A 20,358-nucleotide genomic window follows, 5' to 3' on the forward strand; every position below is an offset into this window, starting at 1 on the left:
TGCATGCTTGTTTTATATACTAATATACCTGGGGTTGTGTAAAAATTTCTCGGGTGAAAAGAGTTCATGAGTGGAAAAAGTTTAAGAAGCCTTGGGTTAATGGCCCAGTTTCTACTTGAGTGTGACACTGGGTTAGGAGACTCTGAGACTTTCATCTATTCCTCCCAGTCCATCCCTCTGGGCCCAGACAGAACAAACCCCAGTAGGAGAAGGTAAGCTCCTTGAAAGTAGGGACAGATTTTTTTTTTGTCTTTTTATACCCAGTTGGCATCTAGCACTTGTGTCTCCCACATAGTAGACCTTCAGTAAATGCTTGTTGAATGATCTTTCTTCAACACAACAGTTATCACAACCTTTTGATCTGCCATGTTCTCATTTTCACTGATTGATAGATAAGGAATTTTTAAAGAGATTACTAAATTCCAGACAATGTGCTATGTGCTGGGGACACAGATGCAAACAAGCCAGACAGTCCCTGCCTTCAAGGAGTTTATAGTCTATTGTGAGAAGAGAATGCATAAAAGAAAGCTGGAAAGGGTTATTGGTGGAGGAGGTAAGCCCAAAGCATGATGTGGAGATGGCTACAACATAGATTAGGACCCTGATTCCAGGCAGAATTAAGTACAAATTCTGCTAACCCAGGGTGAGAGTGATTGATAGGCACTGACAGTGAGTTCAGGGTGTGTCTACTCCAAGCACGTGAAGCACCAGAGCCCAGGGGTCTAGGAGTAGTGCAGTACAAGGTTCTGGTAGAGGGAGGTGAGAATTGTGGCCAGAATGTAGGAAGCGTGGTCTGTGGATGGCTGGGAAACCGTCTACCTTATTGTTTAACCTTAACTCACAAATTAAAGAAAATTATAGAAATGTATAAACTAATACAAACAAGATTCTATAAGATTTTCTAGAATCAATCAAACAATACATAGATCTAATATAATATAGTGCTTCAAAAAGTTATATTCTGGGAATACCATGGCTCTTCTCAGAGGTACAATGAAAAAGAGGACGTTAGTCAAAGGACCAGAGTTCTAATCCTACTTTTGATTCTTAGCAGTTTCTTCATCTGTAATTATAGCTAGCATTTGATCCTGACAACAATCCTGTGACATAGGTGTTATTTATATATGAGAAAAACAAACATGAGGCTGAGAGAGATGAAATTACTTTCCCAAGGTCATACAACTAATAAGTGTCTGAGTCAGGATTTGAACTCCAGTCTTAGTGACTCTAACTTCAGGGTTTTTTCCTACCATGTCATCTAGCTAGTGAAAGAAGGACTAGATGTTCTCTGAGGTCCTTTCCCCTCTAGATTTATGAGCCTATGATTACTGACCCCTAGCTGTTGTTTGAAGTCCTGTAATGTTCTGCATTTAAGGCAATCATTTCCAGATACTAGACTATAGGAAGTTCCAGTGAACTGAGTAGTGTTTGTTTCCATGTGCTAATGCTTCAAGGCTCATTTTGGGGGGGGGGGGGGGCAGGGCAATGAAGGTTAAGTGACTTGCCCAGGGTCATATAGCTAGTAAGTGTCAAGTGTCTGAGATCATATTTGAACTCAGGTCCTCCTGAATCCAGGGCCAGTGCTTTATCCACTGCACCATCTAGCTGGCCCCAAGGCTCATTTTAAATAAAGCTTTGGTCACTAGAAAAATGTAAAATTATCCTAGAGTTTTAAAACATTTTAAACATTTACCTGTGGTTTACAAAGCACAGAATAATTCGTGCTTAATACCTACTTAAAGCAGTCTGATCTTTTCCTTGGCATTCTTCAGCATTTTCCCCAACAGATTACCTAGATAGAGACAGACAAGAAATGCAAGAGCCAAGGAATGAATTGCTTACAACATTTAATGTAAAAGGAAAGGACAAAAGGTCAATTATTATTGTGCTAAGTGGGGCATTTAAAACCAAAGGGGTGGAAACTGGTATGCCCTGATACAACAAGATATATCCCAGAGAGAAACTAAATGAGTAGTGAGATTGTAGCCTCCCAGGTAAGCGTCCTTCTGCCTTTTAGGGTACAGAACTCCCTCTCTTTTTTGGATGTGCAGGGATCAGGCACTGCAGCATTCTGGATCTTATAGACATGACAATACCTGTCTGATATCACAACCAGAGAAGACTGATATGGTAGAGTGCTGAGCATCAATTTATTTATTTTATTTTATTTTATTTTTTTGGTGAGGCAATTGTGACTTGCCCAGGGTCACACAGCTAGTAAGTGTCAAGTGTCAAGTGTCAAGACCAGATTTGAACTCAGGTCCTCCTGACTCCAGGGCCAGTGCTCTATCCACTGTGCCACCTAGCTGCCCCTGAGCATCAGTTTAGAAAATAAAAATCACTTTTGACCTTGAATTCTTTGATGGAGTGCTTAGTTAGATACCAGGAGCCAATGGGTGGTGTTGAAAGATTTTTACCCCTTTTCCCCATTGATTCTGAGAGTGGAACACAGGAATGTGATCTTCTGGAGGGTCATTCTGGTGTGCTGAGAAGACTGGGAATGGACAAGTGGGTGTTTTTCATAGTGTTACCAGAGTGAGGGAGTAACAGTTTGTTTTATTTTTTTTATTCACATTGTTTTGTTTTTAGTGAGGCAGTTGGGGTTAAGTGACTTGCCCAGGGTCACACAGCTAGTAAGTGTTAAGTGTCTGAGGCCGGCTTTGAACTCAGGTACTCCTGACTCCAGAGCCAGTGCTCTATCTACTGCGCCACCTATCTGCCCCTTATTCACATTGCTATAGTCTTTGTATATATTGTCTTGTTGGCTCGGCTCAATTTACTTGATATCAGTCAATTAGTAAATTTATTAATTCACATAAATCTTTGCATGCATTACATTTATGCACCACAATTAGTTCTGTTCCCCAACCAACGGAATCCAGTTCTTTACTGCCATTAAAAAGTACTGTTGTGAATATTTTGGTGGTATATGAGGCCTTTCTTTTTAACAATGATATCCTTGGGGTACATTCCTAGCAATGCAATTTCTAGGTCAAAGGATATAAATTTTAGCCAAATTATTTGCATAATTCTAAATTGCTTTCCCAAATTATTATGCTATTTTATAGTTCTACCAACTAGTGTTTCCACAACTCCTCTAACATTATTTATCCTTATCTTTTGTTGATTTTTTGGATATAAATCTCAGAGTTGTTTTGAGTTACATTTCTCTTATTATAAGTGATTTCTGGGGGCAGGTAGGTGGCGCAGTGGATAGAGAACCAGCCCTGGATTCAGGAGGACCTGAGTTCAAATCCGGCCTCGGACACTTGACACTTACTAGCTATGTGACCCTGGGAAAGTCACTTAACCCTCATTGCCCTGCCTCCCCCCCAAAAAATGATTCCCCATTCCACTGCTTCCTTCCTTATCCTTGAGGCATTACTTTTGTTTAAGGAAAACAGATTTTTTTTTTTGGGTGAGGCAATTGGGCTTAAGTGACTTGCCCAGGGTCACACAGCTAGTAAGTGTCAAGTGTCTGAGGCCGGATTTGAACTCAGGTCCTCCTGACTCCAGGGCTGGTGCTCTATCCACTGTGCCACCTAGCTGCCCTGAAAACAGATTCTTAATGGGAGTGAGACAGAAAATATGACCCTTGCTCAATAATTCTCTGGAACTTGGCAGCTATGTGTCAAAGGCTTGCCCAGATTTAATCCCTAATCCCTAAAGCAAAATGGACCCTTCCCTTGTTCATCATTGACTGATTACTCAAGGGTTACAATCTAAATGTGAAAGCTAGCTAATCGGATCACAGTATTCTTAACCCTAATTTCCATAAATATTCTTTGAGTTTTTAGCTAATGGGGAGGTGACACAGGGACATTCCTTTATATGGACACAGACCAGAAGAGGACCTCATTGAGACCAGCTCAGGGCTACTTGAACCATGTGATCTGTCTAGCAGAGGGAAGGGGGATTGAGACTTGAGTCCTCAAAATAGATCCAAAAGAGTGTAATTTGAATGCTTCTGGCTACGTCCTACTAAGAGGAGACCATTGCTCCTTTCCTCACAGGGAGCATGAGTTAATTTTGTTAAATTTATTTCAAGTCAAATCAATAAGCATTTAAGTGCTTTGTGCCAGGCACTGTGCTAAACATGAAGAATACAAATACAAGTAAAAATAATGATAATCCTGATTTCTCAAGGAGTTTAAATTGTAATAGTGGAAGACAAGACATAAAAGAAAGCTGAAAACCTAGGAGAATGAAGGATGGCTGGTCTTGAACTTCCTCAAAATGGCGGTTCTGGGAGAAACTCTCCTATGGGAGAAGGACCAAAGGAAAAGGAAGCTATTGTGAAATGACATATGATAATTACGTTTACATTTTAAAACTTAGATCAAATCAAGAGGAAGCCAAGGAAACCCTGGAATATCACTTCCCGTTTCAGGTAGATACAAGAGGCAGCCCCATCTGTGAAAGAAGATTGGAGTTAGTAGCCCATGGTTAGGCACAGTACTTGGTGCTTTATGCTGAGCTTGGTATCTGAGTATCTCAGACTGGAACTCTTGGAGGTAGAAGGGGGTTGATAGGTACCTGCCTTACTTCCTCCAAGACCTATGAAAGGGACAGGCACATCAGTATAGAGAGGAAAGCAATTTGTACCAACCATATACCCTTTTTAATCATGGGTGGACAAAGTTATTTTCAAAGGATCAAGTTTTCACAGTTTTATACATCTACTGAAAGTATACATTTTAAATTTTATCTGAAGCTATCAAAGCTATTTTTTACTAGACAGTTGTATCATGTAGCAATGTGTTTAGAATTTGTCTAGAATGTCTAGAATGAACAGTGTTATTCTCTGGGAATATTTTTCCAGTCTTTCTGTGTTTTTTCATTGACTCAAACTTTGAACTATGGCATAGTCCAGAACATGAGAGCTCTGGAGAAATAGTTGGTCTATTTATGAAGCTACTTATTGACTTCTTACCTTCATTATACTATTGTAGAGGACATGAATTTAGAAGAAACATCTCCCCAGAAAAAGTAACCTTAAAGGTTAAAGAAACAAAGCTATTACAGGGTTATATAAATAGAGGCAGACAATCTGTTTTATTCAACAAAAGGATAAGCCCACTGTTTCTATCTGGTGGAGGCCTCTATTGTTTTAGAGATGAGGTTCACTACAGAAAAAACATCCCTACTGGAGGAAACCTGATCAGTGCCAACTCCTGAGACCCCAAGGTTAGCACATTCTCCCCAAAGCACCTGACAACCTGTCCTTATCGCTCAGCTTCCCAAATAAGGAAAGCAGCCTAGCAGTCTTACCCGATAGATTCCTTTTGCTTCTAGTAATACCACCCTCAGGCTGTGTAAAACACTATCTATTGTATCTGTGTATCTCCCTTTGTCACTTGGCTTTGCCATCCACCGGGTAACTACCAGTTAATTTGAATTAAATTTTTTAATCTTCTAGCCCTAATCCCTTGGATTGATGGACTTTCTGTCAAACAAACCAAGGTTCCAGGAAAACTTCCAGGAAGACTTTAGGATCTGTGAATTGAGGAATTCCTCAGTATCATAAAAGAATCTTGGACCATGAATTCTTTTCAAAGTGAAACATCTGGGACAGCATGAATAAAAGTGTGGTCCCTCATTGTGTTTTGTGCGATTATTGTCTTGGCATTTGAGGAAGCTGAATTTGTTAGCTTGTAAGACTTCAAAGAGCAGGGTTGTTTTTTTTTAAGTGCCTAATATGTGCAAGGTCTTATATTAGGTACTGGGACTAAAAGATAAAATAAAAACCAACCCATTTTCTCAAGGAGTGTGTGAATCCCCTTGGAAGTATACACCACATAAAGAGGGTATCTTAGTGCAGTTTTAAGCCTTTTAAAACACACTAAGGGGGGCAGCTACGTGGCACAGTGGATAAAGCACTGGCCCTGGATTGAGGAGGACCTGAGTTCAAATCCGGCCTCAGACACTTGACACTTACTAGCTGTGTGACTCTGGGAAAGTCACTGAACCCTCATTGCCCCCCCAAAAACAAAACCAAAAAAACAAAAAAACACACTAAGGCTTTTGGGACAACCTGTATATACAAGATAATCCCAGGGAGGGAAACCTATAACACCTAGCGAATAATAAAAAACATCTGTTTGGAGGCAGTACTTGAATACTTACAAAACTCTTAGTACAAAGTATTATTAATTTTTTGCAGGGCAATGTGGGTTAAGTGACTTGCCTAGGGTCACACAGCTACTAAGTGTCAAAGTTCAGATTTGAACTCAAGTCCTTCTGAATCCAGGGCCAGTGCTTTATCCACTGCACCACCCAGCTACTCCACAAATTCTTGACAAAATAGAGGCTATTGCGTTTATAAACCCAATCAATAAATTGGAGGGGGTAAAGATAGAAGAATAAGTTGACTTATAGAAGTTGAAGGGATGACTACTATTATTGATGAAGTACTACAATTAAAAAAAATTTCTGTAAAGATAATAGACAATGATGAAACCTTGGATAAGGCTTTTAGCTTTTGATTTAGCCATTCCTTTTGCAGAAAAACACCCTTGTCGTTAATGAGAAATTATATAATGGTATCAATTTTTAAGGAAGCACTTGAGAAGATACAAGCAAGTTGAAACTGGCTAGATTCAAAATAAGAGCATTCTGGGTATGTTAAACAGATCAGAAACATGTCAGTTGAATCTTGTATACCTTGTATATCTATAATATAATGATAATTGTTGTTTATAAGGTATCCTAATAGCTTCAAGGGCTTTCTGTATCAAAGTTTTTTTTTAAAAAGCAGATTTTAAGGGTTATACATTGTGATGTTTAAAATCTAAATTGTGGTCACCTTAAATTAGGAGTTTCAGCACCAGTCTTTGGGCATTAAACATTTATTAAAGCATACAGGTATTCACATGGAGTTCAGAAAGTTAAGAAAAGGCCATAGAGTTCCAGCCTGGTTGGGTTCTTCCTCAAGTCCTCCTCCAGGAGCCTGATTTAATCAGGAACTCTCTAGCAAGCTGATTGTGGAAGTTTTTTATAGGTCTGGAACAGAGGCAGTCCTTACACACTGCTTCAAGCTGATTGGTTGGTGTCATCCAAATCCATTGGTTTTGAAGGTGTTCTCAAGTTGAGTTCACAGTCTAGCTTCTGAGAACAATACCCTCTTAAGGGATAGCCAGGTGTGATTACAATCCAATTAACTTGAAGCAGGCTTAATCAGCAGTCAATCACTCTCACTTGGTTCAATCAGTGTAGATTAATCTCCAGGTGGGTCTTTGAGTATCTGCTAAATCCCATGATTTCATCACAATATAAATACAGATACACAAATATATATGTGTATGTGTATATATGTTTTATATATATATATATATATATATATATATATATATATATATATATATATATATATATATATATATATATATAATTTGGATGTACAACTTTGGGCTTTAGTGATAGAACACTATAAGATTTTGTGATTATACTGAAGTACAGCATGGTATGGTTCTTTTAGCCTAGTCAAAGTGAATAGAATGCTGATACTGGAGTCAGGAGGACTTAAGTCAAAATCATGCCTCTGATTCTTCTAGCTGTGTCACCCAGAGCAAGTTATTTAATCACTGAATGCTCCAGGTAACAACTAGGGTGGTGACTGCACTTCCCTGCAGGGAATTCACAAGCCAAGAGTTCTCCATGTCAATGAAATCAGTTCCTTCAGTACTCTAATTCTTTCAAAACTGATAACACACAGTAGGGAATAAATGGTATCTCAGCAAGAATTTTTAAAAAATTAATCAAAATCATTGGATTTTAGAGTCAGAAGGAATTAATGATGTTGAATTTCTCCTCTCATGTGCAAGTTTCCCCCCGCCCAGTACCATAGGATGTAGATTATCCAAGTTAAGAGATTTAGCTCATTTAGAGGGGCTCTGTGCTCTTCTCATATGCCATGGGGTTTAATTTCCTCAATCATTTTTGTTCACTCCTTTTCAGTTTGAAGATTATTCCTCTTCACAAAAATTATGGCCCTAAATAGGATATCAGTAATTCTCTTTCCTCTGAGTAAAAGAATTGTTTCAAGCAGGGGATGTATTCCTTTCTTGTCATTCTTCCTTCTCTAATAATAACTTGAAGGGCCCTTTTTATTGTCCTTAGCATGTTAAAAATAATAAACCTTTTTATTTAAAGTTTTGAGTTCTGAATTCTACCTCCTTCCCTCCTTCCCATCCCCCTTCCTAGAGTCAGTAAGCAATCAGATATAGGTTATACATTTGTAGTGATGTAAAACATTACCATACTAATAATTTTGTATTAGAAAACTTGAATAAAAGAAAAAAATGAAAGAAAGTGAAAAGTAGTATGCTTCAGTCTGTGTTAAATCAATATGCTTTGGAGGTAGACAGTATGCTTCATTATTAGTCCTTTGGGATTGTCTTGGATCATTGTATCTTAGCTTTTTTTTTTTTTTTACAAGCTATAGCTCATTCATTTTAGGTGTTTTTTTTTTCAGGATAATGCCACTCTTAACCATTTGTCTTTCCATTGTTTGTACTCAGTCTACATATCCTTCCTGAGATCTGAGTCCCTGGAGGATTCCCTGGGCAGCCATTTTGACTTCTTTATTAAATGTTCCCTGTTTCCTTTTTCATCAGAATTATTTGAAATTATATGACAATATAATGAAAATGAAATGGTCAACTTTCATTTTTAGTCAAGAGCCTCTTCTTGAACTAACTTCCTTTTGGGAGTCTTTGACATGAGGTTCATACCTATATTTTCTTTGTATTTTTTAAAATTTCGAAATTTCAAAGTTCCTAACCAAAGTGCCCAATTTACAAAGCTTACAAAGCTCTCGTCACTCTCCAGAATACAATTCTGTACTATAAAGAGTTAAATCAATTTCTGTCGCCAAGCATTTCACGCCGACAATTTGAGATGTGATGTCCATTAAACAAGGACTGCAGTTGCTAGGGAAAGAGAATACTTCACTAGATTAAAATTCTAAATTGCTATTTTACACACTCGGCTTTCTATTAATGAATGTTTATTGTCTGTGAATTGCTTCCCTCTAGTGGTGAAATGTAGCCTTGCAGTGGTTCATTTTTTAAAAAGCTATTCCTTAATACTAGATTTGCATTGTATAATGTTCTTTTGTAAGATATAACTATTTTGTACAATTATTGTAACCTATGATTTTCTCATATTAATATAGAATTATACATGGGTCATTGTCATTACCAGTTAATGAAATCATATCTAAAGTTGTCATTTTGTCATTACTTCATGTAGGACCATAGGATTTTGGAACTGAACAAGGAACTTGGAGATGATTTAGTTCAACTACCCTAATTTATAACTGAGGAGACGGAGGCCTAGAAAAGTGCAGTGATTTGTTCAAGGTCATAAAAATACTAAGTTTCCTAGGATTCCCACCCAAGTTCTCCCAAATCCATAATCAGTGCCTTAACCCCATCAAAACATACCATTATTTTCTTATGCCTTATTAATAGTTTAAGGTGAAAGTTATTTATCACCTTTCTTTAGCAATTTGTAAAGTATTTGAGGCACTACCTCAAATTATCGTGTATTTACTTATCTCATGTAGATATTAATACCCTGTACCTGTTCCAATATAACAAATAAAAAAGCATAAGCTTCCAAGGACAGACACATTTTAATTTTTGTTTTTGTAGTCCAGTACCTTGCATACCGCCAGCACTTAACTGGTGCTATTTAAATTGAATTTTTGTTTTTGTTTTGGCGGGGCAATGGGGGTTAAGTGACTTGCCCAGGGTCACATAGCTAGTAAGTGTCAAGTGTCTGAGGCCAGATTTGAACTGAGGTCCTACTCAATCCAGGGCCGGTGCTTTATCCACTTCACCACCTAGCTGCCCCATTAAATTGAATTATTGTTGAATAACTTCCAGTCCCTTTAAATGTGTTGCTGATATTCTCAAGTCCCCCTTATGTTGACAAGGTTGTGCCTCTCTCCCCATAATCTATGGAAACTCTTTGGTCAGAGGCACAATTTGTCTTTTCTGAGCAGGCTTTTGTAATGTTCTAATTTGTGAGAAAGCTGTAAGTCTCCTGCAGCGGACTGGAAGGCCAGAATGGACCAGGATTGGCTTTATATAGTGAAGAACAGGTAGGAATATTCAAAGAATTCTAGATTACTGAATGAGCAAGTAGACCGGTTCCCAGAAGCCATCATTCACTTCCAACAAAAGACAATGTGAAAGCAGTGCTAACCCTAGAATTAAATGCCTATTGTTGCTTACTGTCCTTGTTGCAGTAAAGCTTGTTAGCCTGACATTTTGTCACAGTATTTCTTTGTGAGGGACAAAGGTGGAGAAGAATAATGAATCCAGGCAGTTCTAATGATGAGCCCAAAGAAGAGTTTCATCCCCCAGGCGTCTGTTAGCCAACGTGAAGACTTCATAGGTTACAGATGATAGTGTGTTCATTCAGCTGTACCAAGAGAAGAATTTAGTTACAAGGTAATTGTTTTTTAAGGCATAGTTTGTTAGGCTCACTTCTAGTGATGTGAATGGGTGTCTGCAGGAACTAGCTGGGCCATCAGAAATCTTAGTCCGGGAAATGCCTTGTTGAGCGGCAGGACTTGTTCTAGATTTGTGTGATCCGTCAGTATTCTGTGAGAGGTTAATGTCACATCAAAGACAATCTTTGCTTCTAAGAATGCATATGAGAGAACTAAATTACAAACTGAAAGCAATAAAAAAATGAGGTCTGATCTGTAAGAATTCTAATTCTGTAAGAATCCGATCAAATGTCAGTTTTCTTATCCGTAAAATGAGGAGTTGAATTAAATGATCTCTAAGGTTCTTGTTTACTCAAACATTCGATGTTCTTTGTCTTGAGGTGTCTTCTGGCTCTGATATTCTATGATTTTAGTAAGTGTCTAATGATCATTAATCAATCTGGATTTCCAAGAGGTCCTATAGCTGACAACTGTTTCCTTCTTTTTTATTTCTTCTTGTGTTGGGTATATGAACCTGACCAAAAGTTCCATTTCCTCATCTGTAAAGTGAGGGCATTGGACTAAATCAGGGGGTCTTAACCTTTTTTTGCGCCACTGACCCCTTTGAAAGTTTGACAAACCTCAAGAACCTCTTCTTGGAAGAATGCTTTGAAAATCATAATGGAGAGAAATGCTAGATTTTAAATGCTAAATTTTAATCAAGAGGGAGTAAGAATAAAGACATTCAAGTTCATGGACCCCCTGAAATGTATCTACTTCATTGAATTCATGGACCCCAGATTGGATGAAATTATCTCAAAGATTTCTTCTAACTCTGATATCCCATATTTCTTTCTTTCTTTTTCTTTTTTTTTCTTTCTTTCTTTTTTTTTTTTTTGGCGTGGGGCAATGAAGGTTAAGTGACTTGCCCAAGGTCACACAGCTAGTAAGTGTCAAGTGTCTGGGGCTGGATTTGAAGTCAGGTCCTCCTGAATCCAGGACCAGTGCTTTATCCACTGTGCCAACTAGCTGCCCCCTTCCCCACATTTCATTCTTCACGCCCTTTTAGCACTGACCTACTTAATATGTTTTACAATTTTTTTTTTTTGGTGAGGCAATTGGGGTTAAGTGACTTGCCCAGGGTCACACAGCTAGTAAGTGTTAAGTGTCTGAGGCTGGATTTGGGCTCAGGTCCTCCTGATTCCAGGGCTGGTACTCCATCCATTGCGCCCTTAGCTGCCCCTACTTACTATGTTCATGTCCTAAGGTCCTTATTAGCTCTAAGAAGGTACCATGTGTCCAGGGTCCATGTGTGTTCAGGGCAACCTATCCCTTTGACAAGACCAAGCTATTTTCTCCACTGAGCTAAGGTTCTTGTGTCAAGCTTTCTGCCATCCACTTTTGGGCTTTGCTTATTCTGTAGCCTCATGGGGAGACGATCTGCCAGTTCTTTAGCTCAATAGCCCTAAGTACTCTATTATTTATCTTTTTTACAATGCCATCCTCCCTATATTCCTGAAGACATGAGTTCTCATGAGTCCCCCCACAGTGTTGCTTTCCTTAGCCAGCCAGAAGATATCATTAGCTCAAAGCAAAGCATGTCACTGAAATGGCATAGCAGGAAGAGGATCGATAAAGCATCTTAAAGCACACCATGTCACATGTATAGTCATCACCCAAAAGGAGGGTAGACATATGTAGAGGCTGCAAGCAGAGAAGTACACACAGAAGGAACATGTGACCAGTGTACACACAGGGATGGACAGCTCATCCCTCTAATACTGCATGGTCACTGAGGTCTTCAAATGGTTCCTTTACTAACCCCGGTTTTGCAGTTTCTTCCAGATGCTGCTCTACTGGGTAGGGCATACATATATACACATGCATGCACATATACACAGAGTTTGTCTATCTATATCTACATAGATCTATATCTGCATCTATCTATTGTCTATCTATATCTATCTATCTATCTATCTATCTATCTATCTATCTATCTATCTATCTATCTATCTATCTATCTATCTATATATCTATCTATCTATCTATCTAATCTATATCACCTATCTATCATTATCTAGCTGTCTATCTAGCTATCATTATCTATGTATCATCTATCATCTATCCATCTATCTATCTATCATCTGTCTATATCTTCATTGATTGGCTATAGTCTACACCATCTTTACTTCCTAGCTCAGTTGAAAGTCCTCAGTGGCTTTGCCTGTCAAATAGGATGCTGCTCAGGAAACACATGAGCTGTCGTCTTCCTTCTCCACTGAGCAGAATGCAACAGGAAATAATCTTCTCTCTCTTTAGAAGATCCAATACCCAATGCCTTGAATTCTCTAATTCAGAAACTCTTTACCTTGGAATTACCTATGAGGTAACTCTAAAAGCTGGGGCTGCCCTGGAAATCTCCCTTTTCTACCAGAAGCCTGGATTCTGGGAATCATGCTGTTTAGGGAGTTCAGAATTCCTTCCCCTCTTCTCTGCACAGAAGTTGTCCTTGAATTGCCCTCTCAGGTTGTAGGTAAGTGTATGTCTTCTAGGATCATGTGTTTATGCTACAAAACACCATGGCTGAAGAGGTAGGAGAAGAGAGAGAAATCCCTTTCTCCTCCCCTTTGTCCTCCCTCTCTGGGGAGACACAAGGGGGAAGGTGAAAGGCAAGGCCTAAGAACTATTTCAGAGTGAGAGAAGCTTGACTTATAAAAACCACCAGGATCATAGTCGATCCTCAGTCAGCCAACCACTAGAAGTTCCCTGGGTCCCATCAGTTGCCTTCATCTAATGGTCAATGTCATCTTAGGCAATCAGGTTGTTAGAAAACTCATTCTCATTCTGTTAATGAAACCTTTATGCTCTATGAGAAAAACTCCCCAATTTGATCAGGGATGTCTTTCTTCTCTCTTCCTTAATACCAAAAGAATCCACACTACTTCTTTGACTGCTTTCTCATACCTTAAAAAAAAACCCCAAACCAGAAAAATCAAAAGCAGCTGAATGATCCTATAGCCTTGGGTACACAGCTGCTTCTCATTGGTTTGAGCTTTAAAAAGCACTCTCTCTTTTCCAATTTTCCCCTTTTTTGTTTTTTGGGGGGGCAGTGAGGGTTAAGTGACTTGCCCAGGGTCACACAGCTAGCAAGTGTCAAGTGTCTGAAATCAGATTTTCACTCAGGTCCTCCTGAATCCAGGGCCAGTGCTTTATCCACTGCACCACTGAGCTGCCCCCTTTCCCTTTTCTTTGAACAAATAAGCATAATCAAGCAAGACAAATTCATACTTTGTTTCAGAAAAGGTGTACCTTATTTTGTGCCTTGAGAATATCCCCTTCTGTCAGGAGATGGGAAGCCTTCTTCCTCCTCAGTTCTTTGCCATCATGGTTGGTCAAGGCATGGATCAGAGTTCTTAAGTCTTTCACCACTTTTTGTTACGATGCTGCTGTATAAATTGTTTTCCTGGTTGTACTTACTTTGCATCAGTTCTTACAAGTCTTCCCAGATCATAAGTACTTACAAGCTTTCTGTCCCTTTCCTTACTTCTTATGGCGCAATAATACATTACTTTCATATATTATAATATGTTCAACCATTTTCCATTCAATGGGCACCCTTTTACTTTTCAGGGCAGATAGGTGGTACAGTGGATACTGAATTTAGGAAGATTCATCTTAATGGCTGGGTGACCCTGGATAAGTCACTTTACCTGGTGTGCCTCACTTTCCTCATCTGTAAAATGAGCTGGAGAAGGCAATGGCAGATCTCTCCAGAATCTTTGCCAAGAAAACCCCAAAAGGGATTACAAAGAGTTGGACAAGATTGAAAACAACAACTCTTCATTTCCAGTTTGTTTGTTTGTTTGTTTGTTTGTTTTTTGAGGGGCAATTGGGGTTAAGTGACTTGCCCTGAGTCACACAGCTAGTAAGTGTTAAGTGTCTGAGGCCGGATTTGAACTCAGGTACTCCTGAATCCAGGGCCGGTGCTCTATCCACTGCGCCATCTAGCTGCCCCTCCAGTTTGTTTTTATAACACAAAATGGTGCTACAAATATTTTTGTATATAGGTTCTTTTCTGTTGCTTTTTTTTCTCTCTTTGAGGGGATCTTTGTCTCCTCCTGTTGTAAATCTGTGATCCTTTGTACCTATGTCTTGTAGTGATATCCCTGGGTCAAACAGTATGCACAGATTAGGGATTTGTTGGGTGTGAACTGAGAATTTTTAAATTAGGGTCTAAACATAATGGGGACAGGGACCTTACCTACAGCAACAGGTAGTAGCAGCTGCTAGAATTGCCCCTTCTGGTTCCCTCTTTCTAACTTTGCATGACCTGGACTATTCATTAGAAGGGAGGATGGCAAAGGTTAGGAAGAAGAATGGAAACGTGGGTGGAAGATTATCACTATGTTTGAAATACACTGCCTATACCTATGGGTAGGGAAGTGTTCAACAAAATTCAGTTGTAATTTGCTAGTAGTGAGGGTTATTGTTGTTCCATTGTTTTTTAAGTCATATCTGACTTTTTGTGACCTCCTTTGGGGTTTTCTTGGCAAAAATGGTAGAGTGATTGGCCATTTCCTTCTCCAGCTCATTTGACAGATGAGGAAACTGAGGGAAACGGGTCAAGTGATTCGCCCAGGGTCAAACAGCAGGAAGATGAGTCTTCCTGACTTCAAGCCCAGCACTCTATCTGCTGTGCCACCTGAGGGCTAGGTACTTGCGTTTGGGAAGGGGTAGTTGGGAAGTGACATCAACCTGAATGACCCATTTGTACACCAGCCAGGTGGATCTATTGGCCTTATTAACAAGAGAGCTGATAATGTGTTGATTAGCCCCAGGGCATATTGGCTTCATTCTAAAAGAGTCGTACCACTTTGTTGCATCAACAGTGCCGGTGGACTAGGGAACATAATGGTAGCTATGCAGGACCTGGTAGCTAAGGAATACCTTGTGGACACAGTCAGCAGATATCTCTAGGCAAGTACAGTATTGGGGATTTTTAGAGTGGCTCAAGTCCAACATCATGCAGTGGTCAAGTCCCTGGATTCAGCCTAGGAGCCTCGATGTCAAGGAGCAAACCAGGCACTTCCAAGTTTTTCCTTTGTTGATAATTTGAGTTCTATGAACTTCCCCTGTCTGGGGAGGGGAGTTGACTCTCTAACTACCCCCAACTTCCTTCTCTTCTTGGGTGAGTGTGGGGCTTCTATATCAGAATAACCCTTTCAGTCTAGAGTTACTTTATAAGTCTCTAAGGAAAGTGTGGCTCACTAGAGGGGTGGGATACTCATCTCTAACCACCCTGAGATTTTTTCCCCTATGGTGGAATTCTAGATGATGCCATAGGTTTGGAGATTCTGGGCTTGTAAGAAGAGAAAGTATTTCTGATCTGAACGGAAACCAAATAAAATGGACATTTCCATATACATAGTAAGCAAGAGAAGAGAATTTATCATGTAATTAGAGTTCTCTTTTTGTACCTCTTACTTATCTTTTAAATATATAGTAAATTCAACATGTAATTTTTGAAACTCCTACTTGTCTGTGGCTCTTTTTGGTCTCTGTTCTGTTTTCTTCTGTGCAAAAAAAAAATGATGCATAGTTTCTCTTTCTCTCTCTCTCTCTCTCTCTCTCTTCTATACTAATTCTGTTTCCTACTTTCTTCTCAACCCTTCCCTCCAAAGGTGGGGGGAGGGGGGAAGCCCTTGTAACAGATATGCATAATAAAGCAGAACAAATCCTTATACTGGCTGTGTCCCAAAATATGTCTTATTCCATATTTTAGGTCTATCACCTGTCTGTCAATAGGTGGGTAGGTAGCTAGCATGCTTCATTATTATTATTATGCATTATGCATTGATTAGAGTTCCTAAGTCTTTCAAAATTGTTTTTCCTTATAGTGCTCGTTATTGCATAAATTATTCCCCTTATTTTGTTCACTTCACTCTACATCAGTTTATACAAATCTTCTGAGATTTCTCTGAAACTGTTCATTTTGTTATTTTTACAGCACAATCCTACTCCATTATATATATATATATATATATATATATATATATATACACACACACACAATAATTTGTTTTTCTGCCTGCTGACTTCCTTCTCAGCTAAAGCTCCACCTTCTTGCAGAAGCCTAGCTTAGAGCTTTGCATATAGTAGGTACTTAATAAATGTACATTGGAGTAAATTGCATTAAACTCTAGGATTCATAGTCATAGAGGATCATCAGGGAAATATTGAAGTTCATAGAAATGGACTTTTGCATCACTAATCCATTTGGAATTTGGGTGTATTTTGTTTAATAATAAAACATAAAATAGTCTGTTTGAAATGTTGGAAATATCTTTAACAAGGTGTGGGTGCTGTTGCTTTTTTAAAAGTCTACTGTTACACTACACAGTTTTTATTCTTTTTGACGAGGCAATTGGGGTTAAGTGACTTGCCCAGGGTCACACAGCTAGTAAGTGTTAAGTGTCTGAGGCCGGATTTGAACTCAGGTATTCCTGACTCCAGGGCCAGTGCTCTATCCACTGCGTCACCTAGCTGCCCCTGTCTTTATTCATTTTTAAGGTTCTCACCCTCATTTTCTTTGAGGACATCAACTCAAACAGAATTACACATGTAGGATTTTTTTGTGGGAAGTTTTATTTATGTATTTTTTTACATTTTTAATCAATAGCTGTAAATTACAGGTCCTTTATATTAGTGAAGGGGATTTCCACACTAGGAGTCCAGTACCCCATATCAATGAAATCACAGGTTTAGATTCCATCCCTCAAACAAATAAACAATTTTAATTTCTTAACACTCTCATATTTTCATTTACTGTTTTAAAAAGTTACAAAGAATTTGGGAACCCCATTTTCACAAATTCTCATTTTTCTGTGAATGTAGGAAATGTGTATTTTTTAAAAATCCTAAATTTTCTGGCTTGATGTTAAGCGAGCTAATTGCTACCAATAAAAACATCTTAGTAATTAACCTTCCTTTTATTATCCACATTTCCATGAACTAAAATAATTTCTTATTTTCACTAACATAAATCTAGATAAAGAATGAGTTTCACTAATATTATATATTTTAAATTAATATGCTAAATCTCATTAACTTTGGTACAATTCAGTGCAGTTAGTGTTGGCAATAGCAATTTATATGAATATCAATAACCTCAAAATAAATATTAACATTATCATGACCACGAATTAATCAGAAAATAGGAATATGATTAGTGTTTTCTTCTTATGTAAATTCTTTCATAAGAAGATAATGAAATATTAAAGACATTAATTTGTCCATTTCTACATATCATTTTATCACCAAAGATTTATTCATATGACAGCAAAAATATTCTAGGTTTCTGGAAACAAGGTGGACCTGAGTTTTCCTCACCTATTCTGCTTACATGTGGCTCTATCTTAAGATGTGAGCCATCGCTGAATATCTGGAGACCATATTGGAATATCTTTTCCCCAATATTAGGGATGTTTTTTTAAAACTTAAAAAAAAATTTAGAACTGCAAGGAACCTTAGAGATCATGTAAAACAACTCCCACATTTTACAGATGAGCAAATGACTTGCCCAATGTCACACAGGTAATAAGGAACCAAGTTGGGTTTCAACTTCTAGTGCACTAACTCTAACCACTCCCCCACAATCCCCCCAGCTCCCCAGACACAAACAATATCTAGGTAGTAAAGTCACTAGATAAACGACTTAGATAAGTGCCATAGATAAGTCATTTCACCACCCTGAGCTTTAGTATCCTCATCTGCAAAATGGGTATAATAATACTTGTAGTACAGACTCTCTCACAAGGATGTTATGAAGAGTAGGTCTTTGTAAGCACTGACATGCCAAATGTATGTGAGGATGTTCTGTACATTGGGAGTGCAAATTAGTTTTTACATTGGCCTAAGCAAAGCAGGGTTGAAAAGGCAAATCTGCTGTTAAAAAAATGGAAGTAGGGGCAGCTAGGTGGCGCAGTGGATAGAGCACCTGCCCTGGATTCAGGAGGACCTGTGTTCAAATTTGACCTCAGACACTTAACACTTACTAGCTGTGAGACCCTGGGCAAGTCATTTAACCCCAATTGCCTCACCAAAAAACAAACCGACAAAAATGGAAGTGTTCTGAGAATTTGTTATTGTTTTGAATGACCCATGGTAATGTTCCTTATGTTAGCAGACAGCCTAAAATAGATAATATTGATGGAGGAGGCTAAAATGATTAGCAGATAACCTATCAACTATAGCTAAAAGGGGTTAACAGATAACCTAAGATTTGATCAATAAAAGGGTTAAACAGAGAAACTAAGGTTTGAGTTTTTATCAACTGTAGCCAAGAGGGTTATTGTCCCTATCAACCAACAATATCAACAGAAGCTTAGGGAAGGTAACCAGGGACCATTAGCCATTAATAGCCATTAATATTGCTAGATGACAGGACACCTAGAAAGCAGATCTTAAAGTAAAGAGATACCATAAACAGAGAGACCCTTGGGGTCTGACAAGTTTAAGCATGTCTTTATGAACATGAGCAGAAAAGATCAAATGTGTCCTTAGGTTTACCTTATAAATGTGTAAACCCCCCAAACACACCCCTAGGGAGAAAGGCACTGGCCTTGGAGGACATCTTAGGACCCCAAGAAGTCCAAAATAGGATAAGACCTTTACGTACCTCCTTAAGGAGGAGATTAAGATAATGAGGAGATAACCTACTTTTTTCACTATAAATATGACCATTTTCCATCTCCCAAACTGAAACACTTTTCTCCTTGGTGTTTCCCTGTGGTCATCACAGTCTGATAATAAAACATGGGAAACTGAGTCACTGAATTTTGTAATTCTTTGGGATGCCTCATGATCAATTTGATCAATTAAATCCATCCCACCTCATTTTGAAGCCACAAGAGCTGGACAAATATAACATATGATTTAATCAGTGTTATCTCTGAGCCATGGAGACAGGTTCACTTAAATATATCCATCTACTGAGCACTGAAGTTATGCTGAGGGACATCTGTGGGGAGGTGAAAAATAGCAACAGCTTGGTTTGAATCGTCCTTAAAGTCACAAAGCTCCTTCATTTACACTATTTCATTTGACCATCACAACAAACCTAGGAGGTAGACAGCATATTCTTATCCCATTTTACACATAAAGAAACTGAGACTCAGAGACATTATTTGAGTGGTCACACAGACAATTAGTGGCAGAATCAGATTTTGAACTCAGGACTCCTGACTTGAATCCAGGGTTCTTTCCTCTGATATTCAGCCCAACTCATTAGAGCAGAAGAAATCCTGTGCAGCTATATTGAGGTATAGCGTTAAGCCCAAACTGTCATTTTTTCAAGGCAGATGGAGCTTCCAGGGGTAGAGTAGTATTGTAGAAAGACAGGAACGCTTGGGGGTAAAGAAAACCTGGGTTCAAGTCTTCTCTTGGACACTTACAAGTTGTGTGACCCTGATGTGTGTGGGGGAGGTTTTAATTGATCAAATTGATTATGAGGCATCCCAAAGAATGACAAGGCTCAGTGACTCAGTTTCCCAAGTTTTATTGAAAGACTGATGACCACAGGGAGAACACGCAGGACATAGGTATCTGAAATAGGGGGAAGAAGAATAGTTATATTTATAGTGAGAAAAAGTGGGTTATCTACTCATTATCTTAGTCTCCTCCTTGTGGGAGGTTCATGGGAGGGCTTATCCTAATTTGGATTTCTGGGGTCCTAAGACAATCCCAAGGCAGGTACCTTTTTCCTTGGAGGTGTGTTTTGGGGTTTACACACCATAAGGTGAACCTAAGGACATATTTGGTCCTTTCTGCACATGTTCCTAAAGACATGCTTAAACTTGTCAGACCCAGAGGGCCTCTGTGTTTATGATATCTCTCTCCTTACTTAAGATCTGGTTTCT

The sequence above is a fragment of the Dromiciops gliroides genome, chromosome 6, assembly GCF_019393635.1.
Source record: "Dromiciops gliroides isolate mDroGli1 chromosome 6, mDroGli1.pri, whole genome shotgun sequence".
Taxonomy (NCBI): domain Eukaryota; kingdom Metazoa; phylum Chordata; class Mammalia; order Microbiotheria; family Microbiotheriidae; genus Dromiciops; species Dromiciops gliroides.